The sequence below is a fragment of the Leptonychotes weddellii genome, chromosome 5 (genome assembly GCF_054177405.1).
Source record: "Leptonychotes weddellii isolate Sample4059 chromosome 5, ASM5417740v2, whole genome shotgun sequence".
Taxonomy (NCBI): domain Eukaryota; kingdom Metazoa; phylum Chordata; class Mammalia; order Carnivora; family Phocidae; genus Leptonychotes; species Leptonychotes weddellii.
This window is the reverse complement of record NC_138373.1, coordinates 60,856,992-60,878,535: the sequence shown is the minus strand read 5'-3', so window position 1 is coordinate 60,878,535 and position 21,544 is coordinate 60,856,992. Positions and strand designations below refer to the sequence as shown.

The window sequence follows — 21,544 nt, the reverse complement described above, 5'->3', positions numbered from 1 at the left end:
TAAATCTGTAGGGACACCTGGGTGGCTCAGTCGATTGTCAGCCTTCCACTCAAGTCACGGTCCCTGGGATTGAGCCCCATGTCCGGCTCCCAGCTCAGTATGGAGCCTGCTTCTCCTACTCCCCCACTGCTCGTGCTCTTTCTCTCACTAGCTCACTCTCTCTCTCTCTCAAATAAATAAATAAATAATATTAAAAAAACCCTTAAATCTATAATTAAATACCTTTCCACTTACAAATCTCCAGATACAAATGACTTCATTTGTGAACATTTACAAACCTCAAGGCAGATATAACACTATTCTTAGAAAAACTCTTCCCAAGAATAGAAAAAGAGAGTACTTTCCAGTTCATTTTTATAAGGCCAGCATAATCTTTATATCAAAGCATGGCAAGAACAGAACACAGAAAGAGAGTTGTAGGCTGTTTTTTCTCATGAACATAGATATAACAAATATATTTCAGCAATTTATAAAAACAAAAACACAAAAGGTTGGATTTATTCCAGGAATGCAAGGTGATTTATCATTATAAAAATCAATAAAATGCTACTCATCATGTTAACTAAATAAAGGAGAAATTTGATTATCATGTCAAAAGATGCAGAAAAAGCATTTGATAAAATTCAAACCCCAACAATGATTTAAAAAGAAAGAATTTAGCAAGTGGATATAGAAGGACATTTCTTAATTGGATGAATAAGTGTACAAAAAACCGGAGAGCAAGCATTATACTTAAATTTGGTGTATCAAAAGTTTTCCTCTTTAGATCAAGAATGAGATAAAGATGCCTAACATCACCATTTTCATTTAACATAGTAAGAGAGGTCCTAGCCAGTGCAATAAGGTAAGAAAAAAGTAGAATGATTAAAAAGGAAGAAATAAAACTGTCATTGTATATATAGTATTCAAAATAAGCTACAAACTATTACCATTTATAAGTTAACCTCATAAGAACACTAGATAAAATATCAATACAAAAATGTTTTTTATGTCTGTGTACTAGCAACAAAACAATAAAGATGGAAAAAAATTAAATATACCATTTAGGATAACATCAAAATTATCAAATATCTAATGAAAAATGTGCAAAAATGTTAAAAACATCATGGAAATAAATTAAGAATACCAAAACCTATGGAGAATACCTAAATCTATGATACCATGGTCATGGATTGGAAGACTAAAATTGTAAAGACACCAAGTCTCCACAAGTTGAATTATAGAGTAAATATGATCTCAGTCAAAATTTCAGCAGATATTTTTTTTTCGTGGAAATCAACAAGCTTATTCTAAAATTCTTCTTTTTAAAGATTTTATTTATTTATTTGAGAGAGACTGAGTACAAGTTGGTGGAGAGGGGCAGAGGGAGAGGGAGAAGCAGACTCCCTGCAGCGAGCCCGACATGGGACTCCATCCCAGGACTCTGAGATCATGACCTGAGCTGAAGGCAGATGCTTAACCAACTGAGCCACCCAGCCACCCTTATTCCTAAAATTCTTATATGGAACTACAAAAGTCCAGGAATAGCCAACATAATTTTGAGGAAAAGCTAATTTGAGGAACTTATACTCTGATATGTCAAACTGAGTATGAGAACATAGTGAAAAAGTCAGTGTGGCATTTGCACAAGGAGAGACAAACAGAAATGAAACATAATGGAAAGTACAGAAACAGACCCAAATATATAGCCATTTGATTTATGACAAAGGTGATACTGAAGTGCAATGTGAAAAAGATGGTCTTTCCAATTAATGGTGCCAGCTAAAGCCATTGAATATCCATACTGAAAAAAGAAATCATACTCAAAATCAATTCTAGGTAGATTTTATATCTAAATGTAAGAGGCAAAACCAATAAACTTCTGAAATAAATCACAGGGAAATATATTTATGTGTTTGGGGGTAGGGAAAGACTTTTAAAAAGCACTAGATATAATAAATAAATGGGACATAATAAGTAATATATCACAATTGATAAATAGAACTACATAAAATTAAGAAACTGTTGATCTAATATCAGCATTGAGAGAGTGAAAAGGCAAGCCGAAGGTTAGGAGAAGATTTTTGCAATACATATAACCTAAAAAGGACACAAATATAAATGTGTAAAAACACTTGAAAATATGTAAAGAACTCTTAGAGAGATAACCAATAGAAAAATGGGTAAAATATATAGACAGGTACTTCCCGAAAGAAGATACCTAAATGGCAAATAAACATATGAAAAGGGTTCAAAATTATTAGCTATCAGATAAAGGCAAATTCAAACCAAAAGATACCACTACACATCTACCTGCATGGCTAAAATAAAAAGGACTGACAATACCAGGTTTTGGCAAGAGGTAGATCAACTGGAAATCTCATGTACTGTTGGTGGGTGCATCAATTGGTAGAAACCACTTCAAAAACTGTTTGGCATATCATTAAAAGTAGAATGGATTTATACCTGGGGGTCCAGCAATTTCACTTCTTCAAAGCTTAATTAAACTGATAAATACCTAGCAAGATGGATTAGGAAAATAGACACTAGCCATTATTATAATGAAAAAAGGAGACATCGCTGAAGATATTTCAGAAATTAAGATGAGCATTTCAGGACATTGTGGAAAAAACTTATACCAAAATATGAAAATTGAGATAAAATTTCTGTAAAAACACAACTTCTTAAAATTCACAGAAGCAGCAGAAAGCCAGGGTAGTCCTGCAATTACTAAATATATTACATCTGTAATTAAAAACTTTCCCACAAACAAAACTCTGTGTCCAATAGTATCACACATGAATTCTACCAAACATACATTATTCTTTTGAGCAATTGATAGAGTGAAGAAAAAATCCATTTGACCCTATATGGTGCATGCATATTCTCTCTTAAGGCAACGGCACTGTGATCTTGGCAAAGGGGAGAAGGAATCTGGCCCTGGAGCAAAGAATGATTATATAACCATGATACATAAACACTGCTGATTTCCAATATTAGAATCAATGTATAGGCAACCCTTGAAATATTTAACTATCAAACAGCGCATAACATTGGCATTGACAATGTAAAATAAGATCTGTCAATGGTAGACATTAAAAACTGTAAGAAAAGGTAGAAGCATTAATCTTCTATTGCAAGGTAAGGAAGCAGAATACACAGTTGATAAAACAGGAAAGAGAGATTTAGATGTAGTGTTTTAATTCACAAAGCTAACCAAAAAAGTGGGGATGAGGTGGAAACAGCGACAAAACTATGAAATCTGAGAGAAGAGAGAAAGGAGTTAAAATAGTATAAATGTACTAAATCCTCATCATTTCTAGCACAAATTCAAAGATAATGACCAAGGCTATACTTTTTTAGCAACATAGAGTTAATACCAGAAAAATGAAAACAGAAATGGTTAAAAGTGTTTGTCTCTGACAAAGAGGGCTATCACAGGAATAGAAAGGAACAGAAAGATTTCATTTTTATTATTAACAAATTTCTCTATGATCTGAGTTTTAAAAATATGTGCCTATATTACAATAACATGTTTTTAATTTTAAAAGAACACAATCGGACAGGGCGTGAGTATACATAGAGAAATTAAAATAAGTCTAGCTGATGTAAAAAGGTGGCATCCGAAGAAAATGAAAAGCACAACTCAAAGCAGAATAGAAGGAATTTTTAAATAAATGATACTGGAAAACGATTTTTATCTGCTGAGATATACTTGTCTCATACCATAGTCCCAAATGAATCCCAGGTGTGCGAATGAAATAAAGGTTACAATGAAATCATGAAAAACTAGAAGAAAACAAAAGTGAATGCTTTCTTATTTCTTCTTGGAGGAGTTTTCAGGTATGGAAGCAATGGAAAACAAAAACAAAAGCTTAAAGATAATAATTGGCATATTTAACATCAAAGTTTAAAGTCTTGGTATTGAAAGATATCAACCTATCTTGTATTAAGGAAAAATAACTAATGGAGAAGTATTTTCAATAATAAAGAAAACAGTCTACTATATTGATAACATGTTCATGTTCATCAATAATAAAAATATACATTAAGAAATTATTTTGGGGGCGCCTGGGTGGCTCAGTCGTTAAGCGTCTGCCTTCGGCTCAGGTCATGATCCCGGGGTCCTGGGATCGAATCCCACGTCGGGCTCCCTGCTCGGCAGGAAGCCTGCTTCTCCCTCTCCCACTCCCCCTGCTTGTGTTCCTGCTCTCACTATCTCTCTCTCTCTGTCAAATAAAATAAATAAAAATCTTTAAAAAAAAAAAAAAAGAAATTATTTTGTCTGTCAAATTTAGAAGAATGTTTTTAGTGTCCATAAGGATTAAATGAAATAGGAACTTTCAGGTACTTCTCAAAACATTCTAGAAATAAATTTGTCAACATGGATAATAAACTCAGAAAGGTTTGTAACTTTTCACACAGCAATTTTATGCCCATTGGTCTTAAGGGAAAAAATCAGGAATTCTAACAAGAGATTTATATATTTATTTTTTTAGAGATTTATTTATTTATTTGAAGCGGGGGAGAGGCAGAGAGAGAAGGAGGGAGAGAATCTCAAGAAGACTCCGTGCTCAGTGCAGAGCTGGACCTGGGGCTCGATCCCACGACCCGGAGATCACAATCTAAGTGAAACTAAGAGTCGGACACCTAACCGACTGTGCGGCCCAGGCGCCCTGAGATTTATATAGTTAGAATACAAAAAAATTCAAAATATTGAAAATGAGAGAGGGATGGTTAACATGATGCAACCATCACATTTACACACGGGACAAGCATCGATTGTTTACTATGTGCCAGACACTGGTGACAAAACAGTGATTGCAAGCAAACAAAACTCCGTACCTTTATTGGGCTTACCTCCTAAGACTGTTTAATGGTGGAGGAAAATGTGTATGATAACAGGAATCTGTTATAATCTTAATTTTGTACAACAATACACAAAGAGAAAGAGCAAAACACACGAAACTCTTTGCATGGTATGACCGGTGATATTTATTTTCCTGCTGGTACTTCTTCAGTATTTTCCGACTTTTCTATCACGAGCACATATTACTCCAGCAATTAGGAGAAGATACTATATGTGTGTGTGTGTGTTTATATGTACGTATATATACTTAAGGATAGTCATGAGGATTAAATGAAGTATAACAAGTGCTTGGCAAAGAGTAGGCTTTTAAAACATGTCAGTTTTTCCTTCCCTTTGCAATCTGAACATTGATTTTGTCCTTTGCTGTTGTCCCTTCTTACTATGGATGGTTTGGCTTGTTGCCATTGCATTTCCGTATTTCTTTATAGTAAGTGTATTTTCTCTTTTAATAAAAATTGCCATTATTATCAAATGGGTTACCTATTATTTTGAGAGAATTCCCATTGCTTTAAATAGTTCAGACCTGTAGGAGAGAGACTCCAGGCAAAAGTGCTTGCCAGAGCGCCTCGAAGCATTCCACAGAAGGAGTTGCTTTCTTTACCATGGAGATTGATCAATGCTGTGTTTCTATGGTTACTATTCTTCTTTTATTAATGTTAAAAATCTCCAGTTTTAGCCTCCTAAATAAAAGCAAGGAGATGGGCTGGTCTTTAATAGCATGAATATCTCATTGACTTCTTCCAGGCTACTTTTACTTCTGGTGTTATTCTCCGTAGAGTGCAGTTAATATTGTTTTCAAGAGTTTCTCAAGCAGCCATTAAAATTGCATGTTTGGCAGGAACTTGCCCTACACGTGCAATCCATGGGGGTCTTTTCTAAATTTAGATGATTATTTAAACTCTGACCTTTAGATTACTAGTATATACAGTATAAGTCGTAGAATCTCTCTCTTCTAGACTTTTACTGGTTCCTGGAGACTTTCACTTTATCATGAGTGCTTAATGATGTGGATTGTGTTGCAACTGGGAAATGTTTGGCTCATACCTGCTTTCCTTACTTCTCACCTTATTACATATTGCTTACCTGATAATTCTGAGAACTGATGGGTACCTGGGGAGGGAATGTGAAGGGATAATCATTATATATACACACTAGTTAGGGATGCGGTACTCAGGCAGAGAAGGGCTGAAGGAGGGTGGGAGGACAGCATGAAACGTTACCCCTGCAAACAGGTCGTGGATTAGCCCAGCACAAAAGCTATGAAAAGTGCATGCAAGAAAGATGAAGTTGGTTTGAAAGGATGTCTTATTCTGTTTGAGCTGCCAATACGAAATAGCACGAACTGGGTGGCTTGTACACAACAGAAATGTATTCCTCCATCCTGGAGGCTGGAAGTCCAAGATCAGGGTGCCCACATGGTTGGGTGCTGGTGAGGCCCTCTTCCCTATTACAGTCTGCCAGCTTCTCACTCCGTCCTCAGATGGTAGAGGGCTCAGGGAGCTCTCTGGGGTCTCTTATTAGAGCACTAATCCCATTCATTTCCCAACATGGGTATAAAGAGTTAAAATTGCTACTTACAATGTGCCAGGCAGTGTAACTGTTTTACCTGCATTTACCCTCTCAATCCGCAAAAATCTAGATGGTATGGTGGCTATCTTATCCCAAATTTACATATGAGAAATTTACATATGGGGAAACAGACACAGAGAGGTAAGGTGGGCCTCCCCTAGCTAATAGAAGGCAGAACCAGGGCTCAAACCAGCGGGGTGTCTCTAGGGCCGGCTCCCTGTGGGGAAGGCTTTCCAGGCACCAAGGAAACAGAAGAGACTGGACTCCCCCTCCCCTGACCCTGACCCCCTCCCCGTCCCCTGACCCCATCCTCCTCCCTGACCCCATCCCTGCCTACCTTTTTCATCTTCACGCTGCTCAAAACCTGATTACCTAACCCCTTCTCCCTTTTTTTTCTCAACTTACTGCCACGTAATGAGAAGGGCCAGTTGCCCTGTATTTTTCAGCAGTCTCTGCCTCCCTCTGTTCTAGAAACCATTTGGAACCACACACAAAATGAGGTTAAAGGTCATGAAGACTTGAGGAACAATGACCTGTAGATCTCTCTCCCTCCCTCTTCCTCCTTCCCTCCCTCTCTTCCTCCCTTCCTTCCCACCTCTCTCCTCTCCCTCTACCTTTTCCTCTACTAATAGGCAGATTTAGAAAGAAATAGGAGACTTGGACTTCTTGTTTGCACACAACATTCAGGATAATCTTTGAACTCAGGTACTAGTAAGCCCTATTTTGAGTTTTTTGGCTTTTTTTTTTTAATTAAAGTATAGTTGACACACAATGTTACGTTAGCTTCAGGTGGACAGCATAGTGATTCCCCAAGTCTCTATGTTACGCCATGCTCACGACGAGCATAGCTGCTCGTCACCATACGACGCTGTTACAATACCATTGACTATATTCCCTGTGCTGTGTCTCTTATTACATTTTGAGTTTTGATGAGCAACTAACAGCTATAGAGTTGCCTTTTAAACTCTGATGTTTTTCCTTTATCTACTTAGGCCAGCACAATCCACTTTTAATGGCAAAGCTCTGCTATATTTAATATTTTTAATCTTTAAAGAGGAGAAATTTAGACTTAATAACTTTGGAATTATTTTTACATTTAAGTCCAAGTGGTTACAAATTCTCAGGAGGAGGAGGGGGTTTTATTTTTCCCCACATCCAGTTCAAAGTGGAGACAAGTTTCCCTTCTGTCCGCTTCTGAATACCAGGGTTTCCCTCTCATTCACACTCACTTAGGACTGCAGCCTAGAGGATTCCAGGTCACTAAGGCCCTCCTATTAGGTTTCCCCTTGGGCATCCTTAGCTTTATCTTCTCTTCTGAACCTATGCAGTCATCAAAGCAGAACCTCAGCATCTCCAGGGTTTGGCCACACGTACCTCAGGGCACAAGTGGGATGGGCATTAGCCTCCATCCCAGAATGCCTGGCTTCACTTCCTTTGGGGCTCTGCACATCTCTTACTTTAGTGCAAACTGGTGCAGCTACTTTGGAAGACAGTATGGAGGTTCCTCAAAAAGTTAAAAATAGAGCTACCCTACAATCCAGTAATTGCACTACTGGATATTTACCCAAAGAATACAAAACACTAACATAAAGGGATACATGCACCCTTATGTTTATTGCAGCATTATTGGCAATAGCCAAACTATGGAAGCAGCCCAAGTGTCCATCGATAAATAAATGGATAAAGAAGATGAGGTATGTGTGTATATATATGTGTGTGTGTGTGTATATATAAATATATAAAATATCTATAAAATATCTATAAATATATACACATATATATAAAATATATATACACACATATATAAAAATACACATATTTATATAAAATGGGATATTATTCAGCCATAAAAGGAGTGAAATTTTGCCATTTGCAACAACCTGGATGGAGCTAGAAAGTATAATGCTAAGCAAAATAAGCCAGTCAGAGCTTTGCGCAGTGGCAGTATCGTAGCCAATGAGGTTCATCCGAGGCGCGATTATTGCTAATTGAAAATAAGCCAGTCAGAGAAAGACAAATACCATGTGATTTCACTTATATGTGGAATTTAAGAAACAAAACAGATGAACAAAGGGAAAAAAAGAGACAAACCAAAAAACAGACTCTTAACTCTGGAGAACAAACTGATGGGCACCAGAGGGGAGGTGGGTGGGAGGATGGGTGAAACAGGTGATGGGGATTAAGGAGGGCACTTGTGATGAGCACTGGGTGCTGTATGGAAGTGTTGAAACACTATCATTATATCATACACCTGAAGCTAGCACGGCACTGTATGTGAACTAACTGAAATTAAAATTGTTTTAAAAAATTAGTACCTGCTTAATAATGTGTTTAAATTAACGGAGTGGGGAGTTTTCACCGTTTAATCCAGCATCTTCGTTTTAATCAGGAGAGTCATTCAGAGTACTCATCAGCCAGACCTCTGGGAGCGGAAGCCCCCAAACCTACTCTACAGAGGTTGGTTATTTCCTGGCAAGTGCCAAGCCTGAAGTTTCAACAGTGCTCTAATGTAATCATGGCCCCGTTCTGTGAACTGTCTTACAAATTACTGTTGGAAGAAATGATTTTTTCTTACCTGACATCAGAACTTAATTAGGCATGTGACCGAGACTTATCTGGGGAAATGTCTGAGTGGTAGAAAGCCTCCCTGATATTGGAATTACATCTTCACATTTTAAATCAGTCCAAACATTCTTCACTCTTTCCATTGTCGGAACAGTGGGAAGCTTGGAATGGGTTTTTTAATGCAATCGTTCTTCCAAATGCATAACGTGGCACCAGTCCGAGCACTTGTAACCATCTCCAAAATGAGCAGAATGAATCCAAATTCTACTGTGACAGTCTGGCCTGTGGGAAAATGATTTGCTGATTTATAGGGCTGGCTGAAGACCATAAAAGTTATTGTCCAAGTTTGTTCTGTGGATTGTCTTTCCTTTCCTTCCCTCCTGCTCTTTACTCCCCACTTGTTTCCACACTGTATCATATTTTTATAAAAGTCACTGGTTTGGAAATTCCATTTAGAGATCAATAACAACATTCATAAGTCAAGCAAGACAAAACAATACATCCTAGATAGTTATTTTCCAGAATTAGAATTTTCTCTTTTAGAAGGAATCCATTTCTTTCTAAACAGTTATTTTATGATTATAAGTCTGGAAGGAAATCAATTAGGAAAAGTGAAAAAAAAATATTTTGTAATCTCTTTAAGAGGGAAATGAACAAGACATAATTAATGTCAATAGTATTCTTTTAAAATATTTTTTCTTTCTATTCCTGTGAATTCACTGCCAACCCTTGCTTCCCCACCCCCCTGAAATCATTACAATTCTGAATTTTGTGTTTATCCTTACCTTGATTTTTTTAGTTTATAGTTTTATCAAATACTTTCATATGCTTAAACAATATATTGTTTAGTTTCATTTGTTGTGAACTTCATAAAAAAGGATATGCAGCTTTCTGAGACTTGTTCTTTACTCAACATTGTTATGAACATTAATCATGTTGTGTATATCATTTATTGTCACTGTTGTGTAATATCCTATTGCTAGAAAACACCACTTTTATTTACCTATTCTCTTATCAATGGGTATTAGCGTTGTTTCTAATTATTTTTTGCCTCTTCGAGCAGTGCTGCTCGGTACCTTCTTGTATATGTTTCTAGACACTTATGTGCCAGGGTTTTGGGGAGTTCTTACCTAGGAGTGGAATTGTTGAATTATATAATGTATAAATACTCAATTTTCCAAAATAATGCCAAAGTGGGTTTCAACATGGTTGCACTGATTTCTGTTCTAGTCTTCAGTGTATAAGATATCCCCTTATCTGCATACTCTTCAATATTTGGTATTATTAGACATAATCTTAATTCTTGTTTCCACTTGAAAAACAGTATCTCCTTTGTGGTCTTGATTTGCATTTCTCAGATTCCTGTTTTTGTTTTCCATTTCTCTGATTCTTGAAAATTGAGCATTACTTCATGTCCTGATTGGCCATATATATTTCTTTGTGAAATGCCTGTTCATATGTTTTGCTCAGTTTTCTATTGATATGCTTGAATTTTCATTATTATTCTTGTGCTTTGTAGAAGATTTTTAATACACTCTTTATAAGAAAACTTTGTTATGTGTGGCAAATATAATCTCTTAGATATAGTTTGTCTTTTCATTTATTTTAAGAATAATCTTCAATAAACAAAACAAGTCCCCCCACCTCTGCCAAGTGAAAAATTCACTTCAGCAAATAGTGGATATTCTTTCATTTCGTGGTAAGTGTGGTTCCAGGTAGCAGAGATGTTACTATGAACACCACACCTCAAGACCTTCCTTTTGTGGAGCTGACTTGCTGGTAGGCTCATTCTTGTCCCCACCACTCAACAATCTGTGGGACCTTTCAAAGAAAGCTATTTCCATTTTTGTCTCTATCAAGTGGAGTCTGAGATTCTCGCCCCTGTCTTCCTGATGTATGCCAAGCAGATGACCCAGAGGCTCTTTCGGCTTTGATGGAGAAATGCAGAACTAGTGCTCTTTCTCCTTGGGTGCTGTTACAGGCTTTTTCTTTGGGTGGTGTCCTCATTTCAAGGGACTGGTTGGTTCTGCACTCTAGCTCACCCAAGAGAAAAATGAGCTGTGTCACAATGAACTCCTATGCTCTACGAGGCTCAATGGGTGGTGTTCAAAGAAAACAAATACTCTTAGAAAAATGCAAACTAATACTCTATTGTTTCAATACCCATCTCCAGAAAATCCGCTAATTGAAAAAGAAAAGGTGTGCTTGCTCTGGGCGTGGATGTCTCTTCTGTTACATGTGGGTATGCATGCTCTCAGATGAGGTAACATGATGACAAACTCTGGGGCCAGCCGAATAGGAATCTTAGGTTTCTCTCTCTTCTTTGGAAGTGATCACAATATTATTGTGTAAGGGAAATGGCTTCCTAGCTTTTTCCATCTAAACATCCACCCTTGAGACTAAAAGGTAATGCTCCTTGAGTAGCTTGGGGTGTCAGTGAATTTCACACATCAGACTTGATTGGCTAGCAGTCCCGGGGCAGGTAGAATGACTGACTCTCTCATGCGCGAGAACTGTACTCACTATGGCGGTCCCTCCTAGTAAACGTCGATCGAGCCTTCACCTCTGTGCGTAAGTATTCATCCTTTTTATCTTCCCAACCACTAGAGGCAGCTGCAATGCTCCTCATCATACAAAGGAGGAACGGAAGCAAGAAAGGTCAAGTTGGTCCAGTTTGGAATCTTCTTTTTTTTTTTTTTTAAGATTTTATTTATTTATTTGACAGAGAGAGACACAGCGAGAGAGGGAACACAAGCAGGGGGAGTGGGAGAGGGAGAAGCAGGCTTCCCGCGGAGCAGTGAGCCCGATGCGGGGCTCGATCCCAGGACCCTGGGATCATGACCTGAGCCGAAGGCAGATGCTTAACGACTGAGCCACCCAGGCGCCCCTCCAGTTTGGAATCTTAAGGTGGGAAGGATCCCCTCCTCCCGCTGTCGTCCTCCCTCGTGAATAAGATTTCCCGCAGCAACCAGCAGCCTGGACGGCAGGCTCTCCTTAGGGCTGGGTTATTTGAAGGGATGTAAGGTTTTGACGTTGTCAGTTTTACTGCATTTGGCACGGAGTGCTAGTCCTCTCTGAGATGTGAACTTGAAGTCATGGCTCTGGGAAGGCGCTTTCATGGCTGAGCGGCTCTCCGCAGCTACGGTGTGCAGAGCCCAGTGCTCTAGGACGTTCCCTCTTGGCCTACTGGTCTCACCATCCAAGGTTGACGAAGCTCTGTCTGTGCCTGATCCTGCTCCAGATGTTAGCTCTCCCTTCCATGTAGGAAGAGGTGCCAGAGCCTTTCTTTGGGGATACTCTAATTTGTAAACTATTTGCTGAATATAATAACAGAGGAATTTGCCAACAAGCAATGCTCAAGTAATGGTTGATCGAAATGGTTTAGTTAATTGAGTGTTCTGGAAAATAAGTCTGGCATAACCATTAGAGCCAATTTTCAAAGAATTAGAGTTCCAGAAGCAAAATTGTGCCCCAAACCATGCAACCATTCGTTGATGCAATCTGAAAACATTAGAGGAGCTTGTTTTTGGAAAAGAGCAGCTTTTTTTGCACACGAGTGTAGCTGTGGAAGTGGACCGACGTGGTGAGGTCAATGATTGCTCAGAACTTCATGATGACCATCAAGAAATCATTATTGGATGAGGGAGACATTTTGGGAAGTTTGGAGAAAAGCGGTTAGTCATTTTAGATTTTGCAATAGACAAGAATAGGATGTGGTTTGCAACCCATTCCAGGAAAAGGGATGGGGGTGAGAGGCTGAGCTGACAATTGGAGGAAGGTGGGATTATCCAGGGGTCCCAGGAAGAGGCTGTAGGAGGAAGAACCAGAGCAGTCAGGGCCTCGGGGAGCATTTCATGAGATGATGTTAATGGGGCCCATCCAAGATCCTGAGGACTGGAGAGTTAAGGATGGGACCACTGTCCCAGATGAGCAGGAACACTTAGACAGGTCCTAGGACAGAGATGCAACCATGAGGCAAAGTTGGGCAAGGGAACGGGTACTGTCAGGGTAAACTGGCTGGATGTGGGATGCCATGAGAGCAAGTACCTTCCTGGAAAGGGGCTGAGAGGGAGCTGATGCATGAGCGATCCTGGATGCACTTTGTTTCCAGGACAGTGGGGCATCAGGCCTGGCTGGGGTTGGGGGCTTGCACCCTGTGGTGCTGTTGCCTGAACTTCTCCCCACCAGGGCTGCAGGCACTTTGGGTGGGAGCTTCAGCTGCTGAAATTGGCCAGTAGCAGGAGCAGGGAATCAGACGAATCCTACAGAAGAAAGAACCCCAGTCATGGCCTGAAGCAAGCCTCGAAAACTCAAATGTCTGCAGGTGCCAGGCAGGTAAAATTCAGGAAGCTGTCAGATGTATAAGATGACTGGGAGACATGGGGGCAAGTAGGGAGCTCAAATTCAAATCTCAAAATTTGGCATCGGTCAAATCCAATCTTGTGTCTAATCTGGGCCAGATTTGACCTGTGGACCACGATTCACAGGTCCTATTCTCCACTGGGACCGAGATTTGGGAAAGTGAAGTCTAGAGACTCAAGACAAAGACACCCTTCCTAAGACCAGAAGGTCCAAAAGGGGAAGTAGAAACCAAATATTTACAATACAACTGCAAATGAACCTAAGAGGGCAAAAAGAAAGATGACGTCTAAAGAAACCATGATTACAGAAGTAGCTCATCTATGAGTTCATGTTTTCTTTTCTGTCTTTCTTTCTTTTTTTTTTTTTAGAGAGAGAGGGAGGGGCAGAGGGAGAGGGAAAGAGAGAATGTCAAGTAGACTCTACACTGAGCATGGAAACCAACACAGGGCTCACTCTCATGAGCCATAGATCATGACCTGAGCTGAAATCAAGAGTCGGATGCTTAACCAACTGAGCCACCCAGCCACCCCAATGAATTTGTGTTTTCAATGGGCAGGCAAAAATGATGGAAGTGGGGAAGGTTGACCAAGAATAAACATAACAAAAATCAGAGCAGAAGGGCCAAGGTTCACACTGAACTGAGCCTGCATAAGACGCTAAAAGCAAGAAGAGCCTGTGACAGCTATAAGAACAATAAGAACAAGAAGATCCTTTGCTTGCGGTTTGGAGGAATAGTAACAGAAGACGAAGAAAGCAGATAGAAATAGAAGCAACAATTCCTGTTTTACTTCCTTCTTTATATTTAGAATGTTCTTCACACGTGGCATAGAGAAATAAAATCCTACATTGTCAAGCAGAATGAAGCCTAAAATAGGGAAGGACAGAGCAAGACCCCACTGTGCGGCTCTAGTCAAGCTCCAGTATCCTCCATGTGGACATGTCTCCTTTATCCAGGAGCGCCAGGGCTGGGGTGTGATGTCCCCCTGCACCCCACCTCCTCACCCTTCCACCACCAACACTCTAAAAAAACACCTGGACATTGTCTGAGAAAGAGTGAAGCCTCTGATAAAGTGTCCAGCACATGGACTCAGGCATGATCCCCAGAGTCCCTTTTGCACCCCTCTAACACAGAGCCTCGCCCAGCCTTTGCCCATTCAGGGTCACCCCCTTTGTTCAGCAGAACCCGTGTGTGAGGTCTGAACTTGCTGGTTCCCTAAGCCAGCATGGTGTGGTGCAGCGGTTCTCAACCCCGGCTGCTCATCAGAATGGCCAGGAGATGGTAAAAGCTGCCGAGGCTGGCCTGCTGCCCTGCATGTGGAGCCAGAATGTCAGGGCCCCAGTCCTTTTATCCTAATACGTAGTTGCGGTTGAAAACACTGAGGAAAGCAAGCTAGATATTCCTCAGAAAGGGGGCGCAGGTCCATATGTGCCATTTATGCAACAAGAAAAGTCACTTAGTCTTCTTCTGTTACTTTCCCATCTGGAAGGAGGGAGCATAAGAACAATGACCTTGCTAGTTGAACAAGCATCATGAGGTCTGCTGAGAGATTGTATGTGAAAGTAACTCGTGCATTGGAGAATGCTATTTGACTACTCTACTGTGCCTCGGTACCTACAGAGAGAGCCACGGGCTCAAGGGAGGCCACAGGGTCACCATAATAAAGAATGGCATCACCCTAAGCAGCCTCCTTTGGGCCCCTCTCTCCCAATTATTATACATGTTTGCATAGCCAGTTGAAATAGAAAAGGTTTGTTAAGGTAACATTTTCATGAAGAAAATAAAAGCAAGAACATTTTGATCTCCTTCGCAGAAAAATGTTTACACTTACTCTGTTGTTAAATCCACTGTGTCCTGCTAAGAATAACACAATGCGTTCAGGTATGGAGAGAAACTTAATTGAGGATTTTATGATCGTCGTCACTTTGTATCTCATGAGCTTCTAACATTGCATGTTTCTTTCTGTTCTCTTTGGACTTAGGTAAAGTTGAGCAGTTACAGTTATGAGAATTCTTATTTGGCCAGTAGCAAGGGGGACTAGAAAACCATAATATGAAAATACATTGTCTGCCCAGGTCTTGGTCTCTAAATACCATTCTCAATTAAAAGGAACCAGGGCTCCTTGGAGAAAGATTTGATTCAGGGAATAAGGCAGGGAAGTTACGACCACAAGCCCGGAATATCTTACTGTGCCAGAAAGTAAGCAGGTGCTCAAGGAACTGTGGCCATGTATCAAAAGGACACAGCAGCCAAACTGTAGTGGCTCCCACGGCCCAAAGCTGGGGCATTTTGAGCATCAAAATATATAATGATATTAACAACGAGTAAAAGATGAATGTGTGAGTCCACACTCATATAAGTAAGTAATCATGGAAGAGAAAAAAGCTCTTCCTTACAACAGAGTGCCAATTCATAAACATCAAATAAATGAGGGGGTTAGAAAAATCACCATTCAATAACCATCATCGTAATAATGGATTCAAGCAACGGAATCATCAATGGATGCTTCAAGTACTGGGTAAAACTGGGATGAGGCAGAGGATATTCACATAATCTAAAAATATCTCCCCCCCCCATATTGCTTATCAGTTATGAAGGGAAAAGTAGTAGCTTTACAGTGGAAAATCCTGACAGTCACCACCTCAACCAAGGCATCAACATTAACTCACCTTACATCCATCGCAACAGAAAATCCGGTAGGCTCTACCTTCAGGGCGTACCCTACCAAACTGCCATCATTTCCCAGCTAGAAGTTACAGTTCGCCTCCTCAAGGGAGTTCCTGCCTCCCCCTGCCCACCTACTGTCCACTGTCAGCCCAGCAGCCAGAGAAGCCTGCTAAAATGGGAGTCAGATCACATCACTTCTTTGAGCAAAACCTGCTCATGCTCTTATCTCACTCAGAACCAAAGCCCACGTCCTTACAATGGCCACAGACCTGCGGGGTCTGGCCCCTGTGTCTCTAACCTCCCCAAAAAGTTGCCCTTGCTTACTCTACATCAACCTCTTTGCTGTCCCTTCAGTGGATCAGCCATGGGCCCATCAGGGTTGTAGCACTTGTTGTCTGCAACAGTCTTCTTCTAGATATCTGTCCAGACTTCTCCCTCTTCTCCTTCAAGGCTTTGCTCAGAGATGTAACCTCTTCAATGCAGCTTTCCCCAGAAACCATTTAAAACATAATTTCCCTGCTCACCCACCTGGTCAATCCTGTCTCTTCCCTGCTTTATTTCCTCTGTATCTGCTAATACTTTCTCAAACGTACCATGTGGTTGATGATTTACTTTTGCTAATTGTCTGTCTCCCGCACTAGTATTTAAGCTGGGAGAAATATATCCCTGGAAGCTGGAACATAGTGGACCCTCAGTAGACATGTGCTGAAATGTTGAGTGAATACATATACTGATGATGTGCCTTCTCTAATCACCAGAACTGTGCTGGGCCTGGTATGGGATACAAAAACAAAAACAAAACTAAAAACCAACCAACCAACAAAACAAGAATAAAAAGCTAACAAAACTAAATTAAAGAGAAACCATGTGCCGTGGTCCCCAGCTCCCAGCACCTGACAACTGAGTTGGAGGAGGCAAGGGGACTGAGAAAAGCATTAGCACAGCAATGCAAGCCAGGTTCCAGGAGGGGTGTTCCCAGTGGCCGGCACTCTAGAGGATGTGGGGAACTGATTTGGGTAGGTGGGGAGGGGGGAAGGCAAGGAAAGTGATCCTCCCTCCCCCACACAAGGAGACAGTGCTGAGATGCTTCTTCCACAGCTGGGAGGAGGAGGGCCTGGGGAACCCAGGAGCCAGGGGCAGAGCGAGGGTCAGGCCGGCCTGTGGAGGGATCTGGGGCTCTTGGGTCCTTCATACTCCCTCCAGCCCCGCCCCCCAGCCCATCCTGCCCTGCCCAGCTGGCTCCCTGTCTTAGAGTACATCACCTGGGCGCATACCCGAGACAAGCCTTTGAGGCTAGGGCTATGTTCATGGGAGTAACCCCAGGAGGAAATGAGACAGGGAAGGGAAGGAAGCTGATCCGAGTGCATAAAGGAGCAGGATACCACTGTAGGCAGCGGGCTGATCCTGCCGGGAGGCCTGTAGGAAGTGAAATGGCGCAAGTCTCCGAGGATTCTCTTCCACATGCGTTGCTCATCTGCGGGGTGCTGCCGTGGTGCGGGTGCATCAACTCACTGGCACCCCTGGCCTGCCCAGAGCAGAGCCCAAGAGGCAGCCCCGGGACAGAGCGCTCCCTGCAGGCGCCTGGGAGAAGGACTGGCATGCTTGGGGGCAGTGAGCTCTCAGAGGCTGAAGGCAAGCCCAGAAGCGCCAGCACGCTTGTGGTTTCTGCTTTTACAGTAAATAGAAAGCTAAGTTGTAGAAACCGTCAAAATGGCTTTTCTTTTATTTAAAGATTTTATTTATTTATTTGACACAGAGAGAGCGAGAGTGAGAGAGAGAGAGCGCGCACAAGCAGGGGCAGCGGCAGACAGAGAGAGAAGCAGACTCCCCGCAGAGCGGGGAGCCGGAGGCGGGATTTGATCCCAGGATCCCGGGATCATGACCTGAGCCGAAGGCAGACGCCCAACCGACTGAGCCACCCAGGCGCCCCAGAATGGCTTGTTTTTCAACAGAGGGGAGTAAGAATTCTGCTCGCAGCACCTCCACGCCTGGCCCGATGTAGAATCCTAGGAGACCCAGCCCCTAATTCTTCATAAAGAGCTGACACATCTAGTAAAGCAGGCTGCTAGGAACCTGCTAATCGCTGCCCTTGTAGTTCAGTGACGAACCATCCTTCCTGCTACTGACTGTAAATCACCATCAGTGTCATGGATGCTGCAAAAGCCTTCTCCCCCGTGGTGACTGAGTGTGGGGCCAAGAAACAAAACATGTCACACCCAATTCGTTCACAAGGGCAAACAGCTTCGTAAATGTGTCATTATTTACATTGAAAATTAATTAAAACGTGTCATGAAATTATACACTTTTAAATTTAGTATGCGAGTTCAATGCCCCAATTTCCAGGTAAAAAATTGTAAAGCAAAACCCACATGCCTCCTGCTGACCATGCATTTTCAAGAAGCCCATGGGGCCTTTGTGGCAGAAGGGAAATGCCTCCGGCTTCCTTTGGAAGGCAGTTCAGTAGGAAGGAGAGGAGAGGCCTGGGCCCCCTGCCCTCCACTGCCGTGCGGGGCGCGTGCTGTGGGCAAAGGCCTGTCAAGGCCAAGCAGCAAGGACTTTCTGAGCAAGGGAAGCCCGTGTCTACGAGAAGCAGGGAGCTGCTGGCCCGCAGCTCTGCCAGCCCCTGGAAAACACCCATGAACTCTGGAGAATGGTCACAACCATTTCCCTCAGAAGCGGCCCCACCTTCCACCTGCTGGTAACTGGAGAACAGCAAGGCACGTCTTGTTCTGGAGGATTTTTCTTGACTCCTGGACCCGCCAGGAATGTGGCTTCGGGGGCAGCCAGCCAGGCCTGGGATGTGGGAAGCTGAGGCATTCCGACAGCTGCTGGGGGCGGCCGGCACATTTTAATTGTCTTGGGGCAATTACCATAGGTTTTCGTTTCCCCCTCCAACCTTTTGAGAAAGTGGTGTAAAGGGAGGCTTTGTGGTGCTGTTGGGGAATTCAGGGACGCAGTCAATCCTGAGAACCGCGGCCTTAATCTAGGAAGCAGGGAGGAGAAAGGAGTGAGCGACAGTGCTGTCTTTCTCTTCGGGGCCTCTCTGGGGACCCTGCCCAGCGATTTCCCTCCTGTCTGCGGGGTTCTGTGTCCACAGCTGCCCAGAAAGGAGCCCCCCTACTCCGTCCCCAGCCTCTCCGGGACCCAAAACAAGGTTCCCAGAGGAGAATGGTGCAGGGTGGAGATGTGCATCAGGACAGGCCCTCTGCACCCCTTCGTGGGCCGAGGTTCAGGGCCTGGGGAGGATCTGTCCCCGCAGGCAGCTGCACCCTGGTGCCACACAGCCTGGGCTGGTGTCCCCCCTCCCTCTGCTGGCTTCCTGGGCCTTGTTATGGCCCCACCTCAGGCCCAGCCCGCCTCAGCTCCTGCTTCATGTTCATATGCACACAAGCTTCGTCCCATTGGCCCTCACAGGACATGGCGGTGGTTTTATGGGAAGGGCAGCACAGAGAGGCCGTGAGTTGGTTAGGGGCACACAGCTGGTGGGTGAAAGAGCTGTGATTCATAGTTGTGGCTTTTGCCTCCTATCCCAGGACCCAGGGGCTCTTCCCTTTGGACTGCAGCGTCTTCCCCTCAGCCTCCCATGGAAGCAACCATCTTAAAGTACAAACCTGCGATCGCATGTTAATAGGGATGGATGATCCCCCCCATTCATGCCTCTCTAGGTTCCCTCTCCCAAGGTGGCTTCTCATGCAGGGAGGGGATGAAGGCAAAGATAGGGGCCACATTACTGGAGAACACACCCAGTCCCAAAGCTAACTGATCTATAAGCATTGTTTTCAAAGCAGTCCTTTAAACAACCCCATGATTTAAGTCATACAATCAACTCCATTTACAGATGAAAACGCTGAGGTTTGGTTAAATACCACGCTCTAGATCCCAACACTGGTAGTGGTCAATCTGGGAATGCAAGCCCGCCAGGGTGCTCCTGACTGTGCCCCTTGGCCTTGGACTTCTCTGTCACACTGGGCATCAGCCACCTCTCTCCTCAGGCTGCAACCTCCAAGCTGCCGGGCCAGTGTTCAGGAAGGCCTGCCACACACCAGAGCCAAAGCCTAGGATGTTCTCCTCACCCTCCCATGTCAACTCATTTCGTCCTCACAACAGTCCAATGAAATATAAACTGCTTCTCCCCCATTTTACAGATGGACAGCCTGAGGCACACAGAATAAGTAACTTGTCCAAGTGCACAGGAAAACCGGGGCCCAGAGTTCACGATCCAACCACTACACTGAGTGCAATGCGGTAGAGATGGCGGGTAACAGGCCACCTGTCACCCTGAGGGTCAATGGATGAAGGTAGATCTGGTTCAACGGACACCCTATTCAGAAACAAGGTACTGTTTGGATTTTTTTCCCCCTCTTTTTAGGCAGAGGTTTTGCTCTGGCAGGAACATGACAGAGCATTTGCTTGATCAGCCTCAGAAGCCACTAAGAAGCATTCTGCTTTTGGAACTGGGCAAGAGGGCAGTGTAGACATAGGCTTTGCTAATAGAGCTCTTGGCAGCCTGCGCTGCTGGCAGGGGGATGCGCGTGGGGTTACTGTTACCAGCACATCTTGTGCTGGGCGATAGGATGCTAGGAAGCCTCCAGCCCTTGTAATGACTTCCTGCGGAGACAGGGACTCACCCTAGGCCCACAGAAAACACGGCCCGATTCTGCGTGTGTGGGGCTTTTCAGAACAGACCAAAGCATGTCTTTGTCTAACATCTCATGTATGTGATTTGATTTTAAAAGGTTGTGTTTCTAGCTGGTATTTTTCTTGGTAACAGTTCGAACCTTTTTCTCTTCAGCTGTGAGCTCTAGCAAAAGGAAGGATCCCTGTCTCAATACAGACCAGTAGAGTCAGAGGACCTGAACGTGAACAGTGACTTATGTATTTCATAGGAAATACACAAACACCGCAGGCAGATGCTTACATAGATTCCAGGAACCCCATTTCCTCAGAGCCAAACCTGTCTTCCTAGGATACCTTCCTCCCTTCCTCAGTGATGGCCAGGAGCCATTCGCTTTCCTGGGGGAAGGAGAGAGAAACCTACATTGTTGAATGATTTTAATGGGCCATGTACCATGTCAGATGCTTTCAGAGTATCATCTCACTTACTCTTCACAGAAATCCCTTGACCTCAGAGTTATTATTCCCATTATAGAGACTCAGAGCAGTCAAGTGACTGATCCAAGGTCATACAGCTAAAAAGTGTATTACCTTGGGTTTGAACCCAAGGTCATACCCAGATCTTTTTGACCACCTCCCCTACCACCCTTTAGCACCTTCTCAAATTTCTAGCCCAGGAAATAATCTTACCACACAGTGCTGCTCCACACATGCCAGGCACAAGGTGGGGTCTAATTAAAGCTTGTTGAAGGAATGAATAAATGAATGAATGATATCTTTTTTATTACACTCATTTTACCATAAACTTCTCTGTGAATCCCTATATCAGGCTATTCCTCCACTCTCCAATTCTTAACACCTATCCCCAAAATCATCTTTGCTGTGCAGCGCTTTCATGTGGGCTTCCAATGGACTTAGAC

At 42.8% G+C, this 21,544-nt stretch overlaps 1 pseudogene; it reads left to right on the top strand.

Moving 5' to 3' along the window:
* Positions 1-8,345: 8,345 nt before the first annotated feature.
* Positions 8,346-8,477, top strand: LOC115941210 (U4 spliceosomal RNA; annotated as a pseudogene).
* The last annotated feature ends 13,067 nt before the right edge of the window (positions 8,478-21,544 follow it).